The sequence below is a fragment of the Prionailurus bengalensis genome, chromosome B3, assembly GCF_016509475.1.
Source record: "Prionailurus bengalensis isolate Pbe53 chromosome B3, Fcat_Pben_1.1_paternal_pri, whole genome shotgun sequence".
Taxonomy (NCBI): Eukaryota; Metazoa; Chordata; class Mammalia; order Carnivora; family Felidae; genus Prionailurus; species Prionailurus bengalensis.
In genome coordinates this window covers 118,618,515-118,631,143 of record NC_057355.1, presented here as the reverse complement: position 1 = coordinate 118,631,143, position 12,629 = coordinate 118,618,515, and the positions used below count along the sequence as shown (strand labels likewise).

General features: G+C 42.0%; 1 protein-coding gene across 2 annotated transcripts in view; it reads left to right on the top strand.

The window, feature by feature from the left end:
• Positions 1 to 12,629, top strand: part of DPF3 (double PHD fingers 3) — a 260,062-nt gene that overhangs the window by 208,619 nt on the left and 38,814 nt on the right. The window contains exon 10 of one of the 2 annotated variants that reach the window (XR_006293429.1): positions 6,125 to 7,914. The exons of the other annotated variant lie outside the window; for it this stretch is intronic. The gene's annotated coding sequence lies outside the window, so the exon portion shown is untranslated. Of the gene's footprint in view, positions 1 to 6,124; positions 7,915 to 12,629 lie in introns of those variants that run through there. 2 annotated transcript variants of the gene reach the window in all.

The window sequence follows — 12,629 nt, the reverse complement described above, 5'->3', positions numbered from 1 at the left end:
CCCCAGGAAGTAGGTGCTTGTCTTAGCCCCAGTTTACAGATACGGAAACTGAGGCTTAGTAATAAGGTTAAGAAATGTACCTAAGCCCTCACAGATAATAAAGAGCCAGATTTCGATCCCTGGCAACCTGACTCCAGGACCTGTATTCCTTTACCCTTGTTCTGTGCCGCCACTTGCACATTCCTATGTATGGAATATAGGAATATAGATAGGTTAATATTTTTTTATTTATAATTTTTGAAGTTTGAATATCGTTATTTTATTTTTTATTAAAAATTTTTTTAAATGTTTTACTTATTCTTGGGAGAGAGAGAGAGACAGAGCATGAGCGAGGGAGGGGCCGAGAGAGAGAGGGACACAGAATCCGAAGCAGACTCCAGGCTCTGAGCTGTCAGCACAGAGCCCGACGTGGGGCTCGAACTCACGAGCCGCGAGATCATGACCTGAGCCGAAGTCAGACGCTCAACCGACTGAGCCACCGAGGCGCCCTCATTAGTTTATTTTAAAATGGAGACACGGACATCATGAAAGCTTTCAGAACTTCAGTGGAATGGGCAGCTTCACGTGATGCCATTTAAGTAGTTATTTATTTCAATCTGCATACCTTCCAACAATGTCATCCACTGTCTCTAAATAAAAAATAATCCTTCTCATCTAGAGCTACTCTGGTGCTTCTGTATTCTGGGAGAAGAAGTTTATTTCCAACTTTTATGCTAACTGGGTGAATCTCTCAACCCTTTCCTTTAGAGCCTGATCCAAGAGCTCCTACAGTTGCTTGTAATCCTTTTCCTTGAGCTTTTTCTGGAACTATAATGCCTCCTTTGATTATGGTTTAATTGGCTCTCCTTTCAACTAATACTCCTTTTCCAACGAATACTTCCTCAAAGAGGGGAAGATATAGATAGATGGATGGCTGATGGATAGATAGATAGATAGATAGATAGATAGATAGATATCCCTCACTTTTTCTCAGGTCCAACCAAAGAAAGGGACGTTTGTAATGAATACGGTTTTAAAAGATAACCTTATTAAAAGCAATTTCAAGCCTGAAGAGTAGACAATTAGACCACCCAAAGTACAATTCCAGTTAAAATTCTGTGCAGAATGTCACAGAGAACTCATCTTCAAAACCATCATTTCTAGACATTCCCTCTTGATGCCTATTAGGAATGAAGTCCCCCGTGTGTGTGTGTGTGTGTGTGTGTGTGTGTGTGTGTGTGACCTCAGGAGTTGCAAGAGCTGTGTGAGCAGTGAACACATCTATTGTTTTGTTGTTGCTTTTGTTAAATGAGTAGCACTGCTCAAGTTCCATATAAAAAAAAATTAGTCATCAAGATGAAAACGATCTGACTAGTTTCCTTTGTCCTCAGCTCAGGAAAGCACCACCCAGAATGCTTCAGAAGTGTCACCTAATTTTTTTAGTCTTAACCCAAAGATAGGAGAACCAAAGATATAGAACTTTCTAAATTTCTTACAACCTTCAAATCCCCTGGGGAGAACTGTTGATGTAAAAGTGAGGACTCTTGCTGTCTGTCTGATGTTTTTTCCCGCCTAGAACAATCTAATCCTTTATTTCTGTTACTGAGACTGTAGAAATCGGGTTCTGTATTCTGTAACCCAGGGAGTGAGAAATATGCATTTAATTTTTTAAAGGTACTTTAAAGTCAGTAATGCAATTTGCTACTGGTATTTTAGAGAGAAGGATTTAATAAAAATATGATGTTCACATCAATTGTACCCCTTTAAACCTTCCTGCTTACTGTGCATCCCTCTCTGCACCTAATGGGCTGCAGCCTGCGATTGCCTTTATATAGCACTTGAGGGAACACAAGATCATTACTCGGGGAGAGAACTAAAAGCTGTTTGGAGGTACTCACTTCATGGTGGAATAAAATTAATTAATATTATCCCAATATGCCTCCTGTTACATCTGATGAATATGATCTTGAACTTGTACTTAAAAGTTTGAACAGGCTCATATATTAGGAATTTTTCCACAGGAGATGTGGTTTAGCCTTTGGAAGTGAAGTTAATTGTGTTGTATACTTTTGGAGGGAGGCATTTTTGATCTAGTGAGTAGAAACCTAGAGTAGAAATAAAAAGTTCTGGGTTCTGGACTCAGTCCCTGTGTGAGTTTGTTGCCATGAATCTCTGCATCAATTTCTCTATCCTAAGCACATGGATTTTTTTTTTTACCCTATCATAATATATAACCAATATTATCTCATGATGATTCTTAAAGCAATCCTGTGGGGTAGGATAGATGTCATTCATTCCCATTTTACTGATGCGGAAACAGACTGATCACGTTAGGTGACTGTCTGAAGTTCCAGGCTCAGGAAACGGTGTTTGAGTCTCCTAATAATCTTTCCACAGTCTACACTGACTTCTCCGTTGGCCATAGTTTGAAGATTTCTTGAGTAAAAGGAGTCAAGGGCTTTTGAGGTCTTTTCATTCAAGACCTTATTGGGTTGAAAGGAGGTATTCGATGCTGTAAAAATAAAATAAAACAAAACCCAACCTATGATCACATCAGAACCCTGCTGAAAAGTAGCAGTATTGAAGTCTTTATGAACTTTCCCAAGGAACTAAGGTTGAGTTTCGTACGTGGTCAATGTTTTGATGGTGACACCAGGGTGGGGGTGAGGGTGGAAGTGATGAGGTGGAGGGAATGAACACTTCACATGCCTGAGTACCTCTAACACTAAAGAATTGAATTATATGGTACTGTGGTGCTTAATAAAAGTGATTTCTGACCATTTTCTCAAAATAACAGTACAGGAAAAACCATTCTGCTTGATTGATTTACAAAACAGCTGAGAATGATGGAAGGTCCCCTTCAGAACTGAGTTATTAGCTAAAAGCTTTGGCAGTTAGGTTTACAAAGTATCTCAATACTGACCCTCAACCAATGAGTAAGACTTAAACATTTTTTAATTTTGAAATAATCTCAGATTTTACAGAGAAACTCACACAAATGATACAAAGAATTTCTATGTACTCTGTACTTAGATTCTTCAGATAATCTCAGTACCATGATCACGATTAGGAAATTAACGTTGATGCAATGCCTCACAATCTACAGGCCTTATACAGATTCTTCCAGTAGTCACACCGATGTCTTCTTTCTAGTCCAGGATTCATCTAGGATCACATGTCGTATTTAGTTGTCTTGTCCTCTTAACGCCCTTTAATCTGTAGTCATTAGTTCCATAGTCTTTCCTTATCTTTCATACCTTGATGCTTTTTGAAGACTACTGGGTAATCAATTTATAGAAGCCCTTCACTTCAGGTTTGTGTACTGTTTTCTAAGAGTTACAGTCAGGTTATGAATTCGGGTGAGAGTGCCACAGAAATGATGTTACATCCTTCTCAGGGCCTCCTATCAGGGGGTATATGATTGATGTCTCCCACTATTGGTGATTCAGACCTTTGTCCTTTCAGCTCAGGTTCAGGATACCATGTTTATGCACTTGGGATGCGAATACTTTCTTTCATATATACCTTTGTTTATTTAACAACTAGAGACTGAATAGCATCAGTACGTGTACAACTGTTCAGCCCTGTGAAGGATAGGATGAAATTAAACATGGGGCCAATAGAATTGGTGTCCACTGGATTTTTGGCAATCTAGTTGGGCAGACTAGATATTTGCAAGTAGTTAAAAATGTATAAGAGCATCATGGGGTGATATGTAATTATTTTTGCTGGGGACCACCGTGGTCAGGGAGATTTTCTTGGATGAAGTCATCCAGATCAACTAAGAGCTCCAGATTGGCTAGTGCTATTTACTGTGTTGGCAAGAATGTCTGTTGTCAGAGAGAATGGAGATGGAGCCGAATAAAAGGCAAAGCTGGGGTCCCCACCCAAACCATGTAAGATGGTGAAAATCATAATGCGAACATATGCTTCGGTATCGTTCTGTAGTATTTTGTTCATGCTACTAGTTTAGCGCTTATTATAACATGACTGTTTGTAGTCTTTCTCATCAAACAGATGATGTGTTCCTTGAGGGCAAAGATGATGTCATTCGTGTCCCTCAGACAGTGCCTGACACCATTGTGCCATAATTATTTGTTGAAATAAACTGAACACTGAGCAATGCTTCTGAGCTGATTAGTGGAAGGATTTAGTGTCTCATTCCATACATAGGGGATGCTCAATAAATACTGTGGACAGAAATGTTAGAGAGGTCCTATCTGGACACAGCATCCATTGGTCAAGTCAGAGGGGGTAGAAGAGATCCAGGAGCCAGTAAAGGAGCGGTGGGGGGTTAGGAGGAAGAACAAGGGTGTGAGGACCAGAGTCGGGGGGGGGGAGGAAGTTGAGGACATGTGGAGGGATGGAAAAGTAGCCTCCTTGAAGGGGATTGAGGCGCAGCGGGACATTTTCAATGGCCTGCAGTTGGCCCAGCCAGAGGAAATGAAGGGGAAAATGGATGTTAGGAGCACAAAGTTGGGAACCAACCAGCTATTTTCCATAATAGCTATTTTGTTCCTTAAATGGAACAAAAGAAGAAAAGTGTGTGTGTGTGTGTGTGTGTGTGTGTGTGTGTGTGTGTTGGGGGGCCAAGGATGAAAATTTGAGGAAACTGGAGGGTCATGAAGGTATGATTATGAGACAGACTCAGTAGAAGAGTGGTAGGTGATATCTGACTGGAGGGGTCAGGGGCACTGGGAGAGGGACAGAAACACTCCTGGCTGGGAGTGAAAATTTGGGTGCCCAACAAGAGTACACTTGGCAGGCATCTGTGGGGGCTCCGAAGGCCAACTAATTTTATCAGAGGAGCGAAGGGGCTAGAGGCAGGTGGGACAGCGAAGAGATGAGCACTAGTGATGAGGACTGGGTCTGGGAAAGGACACCAAGAAAGCACATCTGAGAGGTGAGACAGTGGAAGGGCATGGGATGGGATGGAGGGGAAGGAAATAGGAGAAGAGGTCAGGGGAGGGCTTGGTGGTGGGTAGAAATGAGGCTTTTCTCAGCCACCCCTTGAAAACATAAGTATACAGATAGAGTCTCAGTTTTGGAAGTGCTTCTATACCAGTCCTGTGCCCCTGACCAGTGAGTAAGGCCTTAGGTACTACAAAGAAAGATGGGGGATGGAGGGGTTCAGCCTGGAGGAGGCTGAGCCACTCATTTGGGTTTGAGATTTGTTCCCTGCTGCCTTGGCCGTTTTCCAGTTGGGCCCCTCCTTCCTTTCCTCTCTCCCTTGCCACCCAGCCCAACGTGACACGGGCACTGTTTAGGGGCACGCATCTCTGCCTTCAGGGACTGCTTCTGGGGTGAAATGTGATAATACTTGGTTTTATTGCTTCCTCCTTTGTGCAGACTACTCCATTCCAAAGCCTAAAATAACTTAGCAGATTTCATTTCAGTTAGAAGCCAAATCCATTCCTGGTTGGTACTCATCCTGGCTAAAGGACCCACCAGGATTGAACTGCCACCAGGTTCCAAGGCTGACAGTTGGGATCACTGGGCTAGTTGAGGACTGGAATGGATCTTTTGGCTTGGTTCTCTCCCTGAGTAATTCTGACACCCTGGAATCACTTGGGGTTGGAGGTGAGGGTGTGTGCGTGAAGCAGTGTCCTTTGGGCCTGAGGCCAAATGGGGCATCGGTTGGGGTTTTTGTAATTGCCACTCGTCCTACACCATAGAACAACTCATTTCCACTTAGGTGACAGGCAGACAGATTGCATCGTAACGGTCCTTCTGGGGCATTTTAACAGTGAAAAGATTCAGCTTCCAAGTAGAGGAGAAAAAAATGATAGATTTTGCCAGCATCCGGTTTTGTCTACTACACCACCTAGGATTTGAAAATCCAGCTGTGTCCCCTCTGTTTCTTGTGTCAGTTGGTTGCCCAAGTGCAGCTGACCTGCCCTATTTCTGGCTGATCTCGTGCTGCTGATGCTCAGGGCACAGGAGACACGAGCCAGATTCTCCTTGCACATAGCCATGGTCTCATTAGCATGGCCGTAGGTAGTATGTTCTCTTTCTTTCTTCTTTTGTTTTTCTTTTCAGTTCATTTCATTTCCACCACCCCCTTCATTTTAATCTTTCCTTTTTTTAGGTAGTTGTCCTGTGCTGTTGTTTTTTGTTTTATCTTTCGTTGCCTTTCCCTCTGCAGTCAACTCTATGACCTGGGGACTCCGGCATCCTTCAAGCAAGCCATTTCTGAAGAAGGTGAAAAGGAGCCACGTTGATTTGCGCCTCCTCCTCCTTGTCCTCCTCCTCCTCTTCCTCTTCCCTTGCCCGGCCCCCTCCTGCGCGTGTGTTTCAGCCAACACAGGAGCCTGGATTGTGGAAAAGCCTCCAGCGCAACTCAGCTCAGCTCAGCTCAGAGAAGTCTTGGGAATGGCCTAAGTGTGTGCAATAAGAAGATATATTTTTTTTTCCTTTTTAAAATCCTTCATTACATTTTCTTTAAGTGTCTCTGAGAAAGTACCCAGGTCAGACTGGAAGTGCTCTACCGTAGAAATAACTGAACATGAACAAACTGACGGAAAAAAAAAAAAAAGAGTTAACTATTTTATTTATTTCAATATTTAAAAGAAAAAAGTGCTGGCGTGGCACAGTATTTTTGTTTAAAGTACCTTCTACTTCAAAAGTTAAAAGCAATTTTGTGAAGACACGAAATCAAAAGAGTTACTTAATGTTAAATAAAGACTTCATATTAACGCTAAGGAAAAAGACCCCACATTTTTAATGAGAAAATAAAGATCAACTCTGCTCTCTCGGGCTTTTAAAAAAAGCCATTCATGTATGTGCTTTAGGTATTTTTATTTCTGCCAGTTGGATGTGGTAAGTGAGGAGTGATTGGTTTTTTTTCTTCTTCAAAATTCTGTTGGAGGCATTGGTGATGTTACATGGTTATGTGTTAAGACGTGACAGAAATAAATTAGCCACAAAGGCTATCAGCAGTCTCTCCCTACTCCCCAGAAAACTCCCCCCCCCCCCCTAGGCAAACCCCATTCATCTGGATGTCAAGAAACAGCTCGACTCCTGGTTGTCATGTCTGACGAGGCCTAGTTCAGAAAAGAATTCCATCTAGTGACTAACTGTATCTCTGCGAGTTCAACATTTTCAAACACAGACAGCTTTGTTTAAAATAATGCAGCGAAGAAAGAGGAAAAAAAAAGACAACAAAATAAGCATCAGCTGAGATGATACTAATTTGGTCACCTAACAACTTCCAGAGGAGACTTCTACTGAGCAGGCTTTGGGGTGGCCTAAGGTTCTAGAGTGTCCCCAAGGGCAAGGAAGGCCAACGTGAATGAAGGAAACCTCAAATTCAGCTGCTGGTGGGGGTAAAGGAGAAAGACACGTGTTCTAACATGTCCTTTTATGGTCGTGTGGGTAGAAGTGAACGTGCTGGCCTATGTAATTCAACACGGTGTCTGTGGCCTGGCGAAGGAGCTCGGTTGATCGGCAGGGCCACTCGATTCTATTCCAGCTCTTCTCCGTGTCCATGCTCTTGAGTGTCCCCCACTTGTAAGCGGAGTCCCAATAATGAATGCATAGTCTAACGCTGGATGTTCTCATCAGCAACAGTCCTTGAGTGCCAGTGTTACCGAAATGGTTCTTAGCCTGAGAATCTCTCTTTTGCCTTTGAAAGGGGAGACTGGATGGGCACAGACCTCCTGCTAGCCCTTTCAGCTTTCTCATTCAAGGCCAGTCCTGGGGTGGAGGGCGGGAGATCACCAAGAGTGTCTTTGTATCATTTTGTAGCCCTTTTCTGTGACGTTTTCTGATAGAAAAGGTCCCTTTTCAAAATGCTAATAATTATAATAATAACCCACTCTCCAACCAACTCCCACAAGTTACAATGTGTAGAATTGTGATAAAGCTTTGCATAATGTAGGGTTTGTATCAAATTTGTGTAAGTTTCTGTTAAATAAAAGTCTGTTTCCAATGCTCCCATAGCATCTCTGTAAATTTTCCTTTACCAACCTCATCCTACTTGAGTTTGACTTTCATGCCGTCTTGAAAGGATTCTGCCCACTTGCACGTTCAAGGTGTGTTGGACCTTTTCTGTTTTATTTAGCGAACAGTGCCCAACGTTGGTGCCGGTATCTGCTCTGAGTCCATAGTTGCTGTCGCCCACCCACCATCACTGCAGCCATTGTCACCCTCTCCATGGAGAGCCTGTTTATGTGTATAGACTTGATATACCTGTCCAATGTTGCCATTATCTCTATGCCAAGAGTAGTTTGGCATAAGAATGTGAGACTTAGTGTGTGTTTGGAAAAATCTGGGGGTTAATATTTCCATTGTGTGAAAGGTGCTCTTAGTATAGCGTCCCCAAGCGGCCAGTTGGTACGGCTATAAACCAGACCCTATGATAGGTTTCTTCTTGTGTATGGAAGTGATTACTGTTCTCATATGGGTGCTCTAGGTCAGGTGGAACCAGACTGGCCTTTCAGGCCATGTCTTGCCCTCTGAGCATTGTCACACCGTGATATTTATTACGGACTTATAAGTTTCCCTAACAGTAAAAAGCAACCGCCCCCCCCACCCCCCGCCAATATACCCTCCTTAAGCTTTTGTTTTCTTTTTGTTGTGGTAAAATATGCATTACATAAAATTTACCATTTTAGCGGGCAGTGGCATTGAGTGCATTCACATTGTTGCACAGCCCACCTCCATCCGCTCCAGAACTTTTTCATCTCCTGTTGAAACTCTGTTGCCATTAAACAGAACTCCTCACCTCCTCCTCTTAGCCCCGGGCAACCACTATTCTACTTTGTCTTTATGAATTTGGCTACTGGCGATACCTCAGATGAGTGGAATTGTATAGTGTTTGTCCTTTTGTGACTGCCTTATTTCTCTTTGCATACTGTCTTCAAGGTGTGTCTATATTGTAGCAGGTGTCAGAATTTCATTCCTTTTGAAGGCTGAGTGATATTCCCTGGTGTGCACATACCACATTTTGTTTATCCATGCATCTGTTGATAGACACTTGGTGTAAATAGAAGTTTTGCACATTTATTAAGTATCACCCACTTCCTGAAGTGACTTAAATTTGAGACACTAGATCCAATTCAGAGGTCACCAAGGGGATTAAATATCTTCTCAGGAGGGAAATGATTGCACCCAAAATCTCCCTTCTGATTTACGCCCTCCAAAAGGGTGCCTTGATTCTGATGGGCAAACATTCTCTCCGTAAACTGTGTCTTACCTTATGACATACCTACCTCTTTGTAGGTATTGTCTTTTGGCTGCTTGTAGGGATAAGTTGTCTAGCATACGGATGTAGTATCAGTGTAAATTAACTAAGGGATGGAGGAGACCCAGCAGAATCAAATGTCTTTACTGGTAGCTCATGAGGGAAGGGACTGCCTTTTTCAAATGACGGTGAATTGTTGGCAAAGCATGCATGTGCTTGATGTCTGTAGATGGTCACTGATCAAGAGGGAGGGGAAAAATATACATGTGAACCAAAGAATGACAAAGAGAAAAGTCACTTTCCTCATCCGTTTGGAAACATATCAGTTCATATAAAAGGTTAGCTCTGGCGTCAAACTTGAGATGCCTACGGAGCAGGTATCTTTAATGAGTGACGATTAACAGTGCCAGGGGGAGGAGGCAGCCCTTGATGCTCAGCCTTGGGACACAGGGAGACACCAGGGAGTCGTAGGGAGTGTATAGAGCCAGACAACATCTGTGCTCTGAGTGGGACAGCCACTACCAGCTCAGGCGGTGCTCCTTGAGGGCTTAGGGTTCTCAGGTGCCCACGTTTTTCAAGACGGACCAAAACTTCAAAAATTTTGGTGAGATCTCCCCAAAATGTTGGTCATAAATTGAAAACACTGAAAATCAATTTTGTGTGGACGAAACTAAATGTGAGTGTGTGCCAGATGCCCTTTGACGACTTTGGGACAGCCTTCCCTGAGGGCTCCAGTCTGGGTAAGGTTGAAGGATGAAATGCCTTGACCAAATTCCTTCACTTTCTCTATGGATGTGTCTAATGGTAATCTGACTTAGAATTGTTATGTGCTGGGGATGGGTCCCTGGGTTGGTCTCTGGATGGAGCTAGGTCGTTATTGAGCACATTAGGGATACAGGATGCAGTTTAGTACAAGACGTTCCCCCATCCAGTCCCCTTCCCTCTGCACGTAAATGAAAGAGCATCTCTCTAAAACCCTGGGCAGGGCTATACAGTTTAAAGCTATGGTTTTTTTGTTCTCTATTTTTCTTGTACTTTGTTCTTATTGCTGACCAGTCATCTATTATATCACATTCCTTTTACCCGTCTTGTCTTTTCTAAGATTTCTAAATTATTCCATGTGACAAGAACTCAATTCAAGTTTTATTGTCTTCCCCAAAGAGCAAATTTAGAAATTCCTTTAATTAAAAAAAGTATATATGTATGTATATTTAAAAAGAATATAAATAAATATATATTTTACAAAGTGTTCTCTGAAATGAGATGCACAGAAGATTAGAAGATGTAAAATACTTAAAATAAATCTAAATAAAAATTCTGGAGGGATATGCATATTTATATTATATTTTATATATAAAATTTTATATTTTATATGAAGATATATATGTCACTCCAGAATCTTTGTTATTTAAATTTGTCTTAAGTATTTCACATCTTAGATGCATCTGCACAGAATTCATGCAAAGTACATGTAAAAGGTAGTCTTTTGGGTCAGGGTTGTTTTCTTGCTTTATTTTCTTTGGTTCAGGTGAGGAGAAGGCTATTCTGAATAAGCAATTTGTTTTCCTTCCGTCTTATAATGGGGACTCTGTAAACTTTTCCTGTAAAGGTCCAGATAGTAAATATTTCAGGCTTTGCAGGCCAGACATCCGTTGCGACTATTCAGCTCTGGGGTTGTAGCATGAAAGTAGCCACAGACAATATATAAATGAGTGGGCATGATCGTATTCCCATAAAACTTTATTTATAGAAATAGGCAGCTAGCTGGCCAGATTTGGCCCAGGGGCCAGAGTTTGCTGATCCTGAGTTAGAAATACAGAGTATTATACTGTTACAGTGGGGAGTGCTGGTAGTGATATTTAAGACCTTTATAAGTGGCAGGACTAAGAGAAGAATTTCACATCACCAGGTGAAGGGCAAGAGGTACATTTCATGGTTAGTAATGAAAGCCATATTGAGGCCTATATGGATAAGTGTTTTGATCCAAAAAATTCCACCACAAGGTGTTAGAAAGCTATTAGGTTTTCTCGTTTGGGTGCCGAGTCCAAACTACAATAGTACGGTGCTTACCGAAAGTACCTATAAATAATCCAGCCAGTCGACATGCTAGCCATACATAATGGTGACTCTTGGAGGCATAATGACTAACATCATTCATCTCTACCAACTTAAGTATGAAAAAAGACCAACTTTAAAATAGTTGAGTTCATGCAAATGGCTCCTGTGGGCTAAGTGAACATCGACTATAGTTTCTGTGGGAGATAAATGCTAAAGGACATTTAGCAGAGCCCAATTTGGGAGGTGTGGGGTTGTTGCAGTTAAAGAAATGGTCTCTTTCTGATTCCCCAATAGCTGTGGCTCCCTGAAATTGTTAGTTATGAGGTATTGAGGATGTTGCTGAGGTGCATTTCATCCTGAGAGCCCAGTTGTTTGTGGTCATATTCAGAATTAGAACACGGAGTCTCCAACTCAGTATCTCACATCCTAAAAGAACTGACAAATGATTGTCTTCCTTAGATGGTAATGAAGATTCCTGATACCAGACCTACTGCTGAATTAAAATCCTCTTACAAGTTGAGTATGGGATGAACCTGACAGGTAGCCCGTGAGCTGGTCATGCTAGGTGGCAGCTGCCTTGCCAAACTCATCAAAGAGATGCTCTTTAGCCGTTGTGAGAGGCCACTGCATTGCTTTGAGAGAATGAGTAACTTTTAAGATCTCAGGGTGTGTTTTACTGGTGCCTATTGCTAAGTTCCCTGAGTTACTTCCTAGTTTTCTTAACAGGGTGAGGGGGTGAGATCAATATGTTGTATGTCGGCTCTGTTTGCTCCAAGCTCCACCCCGTGATCGTAACTGAAGTCACCCAGTTGTCAGCTTTTCTGCATTGACTAGAAGGAGAAAGATTCTAGTTAGAAAACCCTATGTTTTGTATTCTACATGAATATGGTGTTAGAAGCACAATCCCTCGGTTACCTGGTCTTTCCTTACATCAGAATAGGAAATGCTTTGGTGTGAGGTGGTTAACAGTGGGGATCAATGGTTTTGTACCCACCTGACTGATATAATTATGGTGACTGTGCTATCAGTGATCACCTGGCAAGACACAATCATAGCTGAGATGGATCTGGAAGCCGTAGTGGAACACTAGCTGAAGGAGCAGCGTGCTGTTTATTTTTAAGTTAGCATGATGCCAAGCTGGGTTATATTGGGTATAACGTGCAAGGGCTGGAAAGCATTTCTTCACCTCTATTTAATATTTGACACCACTGTGTTTGAAATAGCTGAAAATAACTGGAAAACCCAAAAAGTACAGAGAAGAATATTAGCAATAATTAAAAGGATGAACAATAATAAGCCCTATAAGAAAGGGCAAAGGATTTGGGATTAACTTGGGCAAGAGAATTGGGGTCACTTAATAACTGTCATATGCATCATTGAGAAAAAGACACTGATCTTTTTGGCTTCT